Source organism: Coffea eugenioides, chromosome 11, assembly GCF_003713205.1.
Source record: "Coffea eugenioides isolate CCC68of chromosome 11, Ceug_1.0, whole genome shotgun sequence".
In the NCBI taxonomy this organism is placed as follows: domain Eukaryota; kingdom Viridiplantae; phylum Streptophyta; class Magnoliopsida; order Gentianales; family Rubiaceae; genus Coffea; species Coffea eugenioides.
The window spans coordinates 10,288,280-10,295,200 of record NC_040045.1 but is presented as its reverse complement, the minus strand read 5'-3'; the positions used below and the strand labels follow the sequence as shown (position 1 = coordinate 10,295,200).

The 6,921-nt window shown below is 35.0% G+C and overlaps 1 non-coding gene across 1 annotated transcript; it reads left to right on the top strand.

Moving 5' to 3' along the window:
• The first annotated feature begins 6,604 nt into the window (after window positions 1-6,604).
• On the top strand, window positions 6,605-6,711 carry LOC113754544. Its single transcript, XR_003465227.1, has one exon. It is a non-coding gene; the product is annotated as a small nucleolar RNA R71 (small nucleolar RNA).
• The last annotated feature ends 210 nt before the right edge of the window (window positions 6,712-6,921 follow it).

Genomic DNA, 6,921 nt, shown 5'->3' with positions numbered 1-6,921 from the left:
AATTCTTGCATAGAGGGATTAGTAGTTTGAATGCCAAACACAGAATGAGAGTTAATATGATGTATCATTATATCAAAAATATGAAAGTAGACTATTTCTCCATCAAATTCCATTGTGAGAGGACCTTCACTAACATCAATCTTAGTTTAGGAAGTACTTAAGAATGACATTCCTAATATAATGGGTGATGGATTTGGAGCACTTCAATCATCCATATAAAGCACATAAAAATCAGCAGAAAAAATTAATCCATGTACTTGCACTAAAACATCCTGTAAGGATCGAAAACAACCTAAGAGAGAGGTGAATTAGGTTGATTTAAAAAACTAATCAGATTATGGATGCTTTTTGTTCAATATAAAATTTATCCTCTTTTCTAGGTGATCACACAGTAAATCAACCAATGAATGAACAATATCACTTGAAAGAAGTAGAAGAGATAAGCAATTTAAGGATCACAACATAACAATAAGTAAATAAGAAGAAAGAGATTGCAAACCAATTGACTACCAAGCTCCTCTTGAACTTGAAGATCAATTCAAACAAGTTTCTTCAAATTGATGAAATACAACCAATCTTGTGTACAAAGGAAGACTCACTTCCTCCTTACCCTAAATTCCACTCGGTCAAGTTAGAAAGTTTTACTATTCCTTAGGACAACTCTCACAGAGTTACACTATTAAAATATTCACTCACAAATGAAAAGTTTACAATGAACTTCATACCACTAAAACTATAAATCTTTCTTGGAGAGTGTTTTCTCACTTAAACTACTCCATATCTTTTGTATTTTCAGTGTGCAAAAGTTGAAGTTTCTAACCACGATCTATTTATATGAAACCAAGAAAGTGTTTCATTAATGTTTCTAATGGATAGAAGGTAGCTGAAGAGTCAACTAACCGTTGGGAGTATCTGACGTCTAGTACTCCTGTTTCTTGTGTCCGACAGCAGGCAGTGAGTTTGAGAGATTTTCTTCAATTCTTTCGGATGTCCGGTACCTCTAATGCTTGCCTCCGAAAGTAGATGGTGAAATTGAAAAATCTTCTTCAATCCTTTTGGACGTCAGTAACTCTAAAGCTTTGCGTCCGAAGTGCAACGTAGTTTATCGGACGTCCGGTATCTCCGATATATGCATTCGAAAGAGGTTAGTGAGTTAGATGGAATGTCTTAATTCTTTCGGACATTCGGTGATAGAGTTCTTCACGCGTCCAAAGTGCCGCATACTTTATCGAACGTCCGGTCCTGTTTTCATAAGCGTCCGACAGCCTTCAGCTTTCTTTGTCTCTTTTCAATTACACTCGATCTTGAATCATATCTGCTTCATGACTGAGAATATTTCTTGAAGGGATATTAGTATCATTCAATTATTTTGTAAACATCAAAAGTTAGGGACCAAGGTCAACATTCTCCCCCTTTTTGATGATGACAAAACAATGAATGGAAGAAAGAAAAAGATTGAGTATAAACTTCTCCTCACTCATTGCATAAAAATTTTTTAAGTGCCAAACTTATAATCTCAGAATAACTCCCCCTTTCACATAGCATTCATTTCTCCCCCTTTTTATTATCATAAGATGAGAATAAAATCTAGCAACCATAATCCATAATGTAGTTGCCATAACAGAGAATCCAAAATATCAATCAAAAATAAAGAAATGATACCAGAATTCAGCAATCACCAACATACCAACATCAATCATCAGCTAAAAACAGAGAATTAACCAAAAGAAGTACCAAACAGAGAAATATCAACCAAAATATATTAACAATTCAACTAGAAACTATCAATGTTAACCAAGATCTATTAGTACAGAGTACTTGAAACATCAAAAGAGAAAATACAAAAGATGCATCCTAATATGAAGTGCAAATGACCTTAGAGTGCCTAAAGTGTAATCACAAAATTTCGAAAAGTCACAACATTTAAATTCTAAACAATTGACACTTCTAATTTTAAACCAAACAGATTTTGAACTTTTACAAATAGGGAAACGAAATTTTTTTGAAAGTATCATATTTGTGAGCAAGAAAAATCACCCAAGTGTATCTAGAATAGTCATCAATAATTATTAAATAATATCTCTTACCACCCAATTTAGCAATTTGTGTAGGACCAAACAAATCAAGATGTAAAAGCTCCAATGGTCTTGAGGTAGAAGCACGTCATCTCCAAATATCACTATGCCACTAGACTTTGACTTGAATTTGATGAATTGTGATAAATCACCGGTCATGTGTCTTGAACATTCACTGTCTATGAACCACTTTGATACCTTAATAATGTTCACCAGGTTCACCTACTCAAGAGTTCAAAAACTAATATATGGTACCCATTAATTTTTGGGTCCTTGAGAATTAGCATCATGTCTAACTATCCATATGCATTTCATGTCTCTTCTCATATTCTTCTTCACATAACAATTGCTTTTTATGTGACCTTTTCGATAACAAAAATCACACATAACCAACGAGTTATTTGTATAAACAGGTTTAAATAACCTTACTTGTTTTCTCTTATAAATAGCAAAATCATTTGCACCAAAATTTATCTTCTTCTCATAAGTGCCAAGATGAGGTTTTATTCCATTTCCTTGAAAGCAGTTTTGTTTCTTATATTGGAGAAACTCATTTAGATTATCCATTCTTCTTTTCAGATCACATTGTTTCTCTTTGAACATTTCACAAATCCTTGTTTTTCTATCAAGTTTATTTTGTAAATCAATTTCATTCTTTTTCAAGAAATCATTTTCAGTTTTCAGTTTCTTGTTTTCTTGAAAAAGATGTGCATTATCCTGAAGAAAAAAACTAATTTTGTATTTTAATTCCTTGTTTCTAGTATAAGATTCTTTCAAACTATCATGCAGTTTTTTAATGAAAGATTCAAGATCATCATCACTTTCAAATTGAGGGTTAGAAGTTGTTACCTCATTATCTCCAATGGTCATAAAAGTTAATTGAGCAGATTCTTTTTCGTCTTCAATTTCACCATCGGAGTTGCACTCATTCCATGTGAATTGAAAGTTATTGAATTTTGATTTTCTTCCTTCTTTCTTTTTCATTGAACACTCACTCATGTAGTATCCTAATTGGCTACATTCATAGTATTTGTTACCTTACTTTTTGTTGGCCTCTAACTTTCCATTGTTTCTTGCATTGTTAAATTGATTGGAATTCGGATTGCTAGGTCCTCCTTTTCTGAATCTCCTTTTGTTGAGAATTCTCTTGAAACTTCTTGTGATTGGAGTTAGATCATTATCATCCATATCCATATCTTTTTCATCCAAGGAAGTCGAGTTATCTTCATCTTGAGATACTTTTAGAGCAATGTTCCTTCTTACCTTTGCATCTTCTTCTTTTTGTACCTTAGTCTTAAGTTTCAGCTCATAAGAGATTAGAGAATTAATAAGAGATTCAATAGACATAGAATTCAAATCTTTAGCCTCTTCAATAACAGTCACCTTACTCTCCCAATTCTTGGACAAAGTATTCAAGATTTTTCTATTTTTCTCTCCTAAGAAGTATTCCTTTTCTAACACCTCTAAATCCTTAATAAGATCATTGAATCTATAATACATTTTATCAATATTTTCATGAGATTCCATCTTAAATGACTCATACTTAGTAACCAAGATATATTTCTTTTGTTCTCTAAAATTTTCACTACCTTCATGAATTTCTCTCAATTTATCCCAAAGTTTCTTAGATGACTTACAGCTTTTGACCCTAATAGATTCATTGGAGTTTAAAGCACTGTATAACACATTCATAGTCTTTGCATTTAAGGTGAGATGATTTCTATCCTCTGTAGTTAATTCATTTCTTGTTTTTGGTTTAGGTTTATGAGTGTTTTCATCTACTATAGAGGTATCATGTGGACCTTCATTAACAATAAATCACAATTCAATATCAATCGATTGCAAGAAGATAATCATTTTTTCTTTCCAACTCACATAATTTGATCCATTAAATATTGAAGGTCTAATCACAGATTATCCTTCAAAAAACATGACATTATAGGTTGTCAGTTTTACTCCAAAATCGATTGAGTTTAATCTCAAGAAGACCAATTTCTGATACTAATTATAAGGATCGAAACAACCTAAGAGGGGGGTAAATTAGATTGATTAAAGAAACTAATCAGATTATGAGCACTTTTTGCTCAATATGAAATTTACCATCTTTTCTAAGTGATCACACAATAAATCAATCAATGAATGAACAATATCACTTGAGAGAAGTAGAAAAGATAAGCAATTTAAGGATCACAACATAATAATAAGTAAATGAGAAAAAAGGGATTGCAAACCAATTGACTGCCAAGCTCCTCTTGAACTTGAAGATCAATTCAAACAAGTTTCTTCAAGTTGATGAAATACAACCAATCTTGTGTACAAAAGAAGGCTCACTTCCTCCTTGCCCCAATCTCTACTCGGTCAAGCAAGGAAGTTTTACTATCTTTCAGGACAACCCTCACAGAGCTACACTATTGAAGTATTCACTCACAAATGAAAAACATACAATGAATTTCACACTACCAAGACTACAAATCTTTCTTGGAAAGTTTTTTCTCACTAAAATTACTCTTTTTCTTTTGTATCTTCAATATACAAAAGTTACTTGAAGTTTTTGACCATGATCTATTTATATGAGACCAAGAAAGTGTTTCATTAATGTTTCTAACGGATAGAAGGCAGTTGAAGAGTCAACTAGCCGTTGGGAGTGTCGGATGTCCGGTATTCCTGTTTCTTGTGTTCGACAGCATGCAGTGAGTTTGAGAGATTTTTTTCAATTCTTTCGGATGTCCGGTACCTCTAAAGTTTTGCGTCCAAAGTGCAGTATAGTTTATCGAAGATCTGGTATCTCTGATGTATGCATCTGAAAGAGGTCAGTGAGTTAGGTGCAATGTTTTAATTCTTTTGGACGTCCGGTGATGGAGTTCTTAATGCGTCTGAAGTGTCACAGATTTTATCGGACGTCCGGTCCTATCTTCACAAGCGTCTGACAGCTTTCAGTTTCCTTTGTCTTTTTTAAATTACACTTGATCTTGAATCATATCTGCCTCATGACTGAGAATATTTCTTGAAAGGATATTAGTATCATCCAATTGCTTTGTAAACATTAAAAGTTAGGGACCAAAGTCAACACATCCTCAATTACTCCATGCGGGTAAGCAATGTATGATCAGCCAATTGAATTATTATACATGTTTCTTTCAAAGGTCTTAAATTTAGGGAACCATAAATTGATTTAAGAATCACGTTAATAGAAACCCCTAAATCTAGCATGGTATTTTTGACATTAGAATGGCCAACTTACAGGGGATAGTAAACATACTTGGATCCCCATATTTAGGTTGTAGTTTCCTTTGTAAGATCGCTGAAACATTCTCACCTACCACAATCTGCTCGTTCCCCTTCACATTATTCTTCTTGACGCACAAGTTTTTCAAGAATTTAACAAATTTTGGCACTTGTCTGATTGCGTCCAACAAAAGGATATTGATTGCCACCTTCATGAACATCTCCAGAACCTCTTTCTCCTGCTCTGGTTTCCTTGGCTTCTCCAACTTGCTAGGAAAAGGTGGAGTGTTAGACAAAAGGATATTGATTGCCACCTTCCTGAACATCTCTAGAACCTCTTTCTCCTGCTCTGGTTTCCTTGGCTTCTCCAACCTGCTAGGAAAAGGTGGAGTGTTAGACTTATGATTTATAAGAGAGTCAGAGATTACCTTGGGATCTGAATTTCCCTCTCATTCTTTCTCAAGCTCCTTTTCTATTTGTTTTTCACTCTTATCTTTAGGCACTACTGGTCGAGACCCTTCAACTTCTTTATCGTTTCTCAAATTCATGGCACTCAGGTTCTTTGGCACTCAGGTTGAGATGGCAACTTCCCAAAAATGTGAAACTCTAGACGGTTAATTGCCATTGCCATGTGGCTTACCTGATTTTTCAAAATTTTCATGCTAGACCTTGTCACCTGTTGGAATTGAGCAGTACTTTCCTAGAGTTGGGTAGTACTTTCGACCATTCTCTTGACCAAATCTTCCAAGGAGCTTCCTCCATTAAAGGATGAGGGATGGGCTTTCGGCAAATATTGAGACTGGAACCCTGGCAGCCTATTCGGACTAAAATTTTGCTGGTGGTTCCCTTTGTAGCTAAAGTTCGAATGATCCCTCCAACTCGGGTTGTAGGTGTTGGAATATGGATCATATTGCCTCCTTAGCGCGGGTACGTTGCCAGCCATGTTTACTTATTCAGGACTCTCCTCTTGAAGCATTGAGAACATATTAGTAGCATGTCTCGTGTTGGTACAGATCCCACAAACGTTAACTCGTTGTATATTCCCTACAACCAATTGTCGGACAATTGAAATCAGCTTCGACAATTGCTGCTGAATAGACGAACATTCCACCTCATTCACTAGACAAGTGGGGACATTATCTCTGAGGCCAAATTGTTGTGAGTTGTGCGCCATTTCCTCAATCAACTCCCATGTCTCTCCAGGGATTTTATTCACCAATGCCCCATCACTTGTGGCGCCAATGATGTTCTTGTTAGATAAAGTAAGACTCTCGTAAAAATATTGAATTAACAATTGGTCACTTATTTGATGTTGGGGACATCTGGTGCACAATTTGTTGAACCGCTCCCAATGCTCATATAAGATCTCCCTTGGTTGCTGCTTAATGTCACATATATCTTTTCTCAAACTAGCAGCTCAGGAGGCAGGAAATTATTTCTCCAAAAACTTCTTCTTTAGTTGCACCGAAGTGGTAATACTACCTGGCGGCAAGTAGTACAACCAATCCTTGGCCGAGTCCTTGCGAGAGAAAGGAAATGCTCTCAGTTTAATCTTCTCTTCAATCACCCTTGGAGGTTTCTTACTTGAGCACACTATTTCGAATTATTGTAGATGCTTATA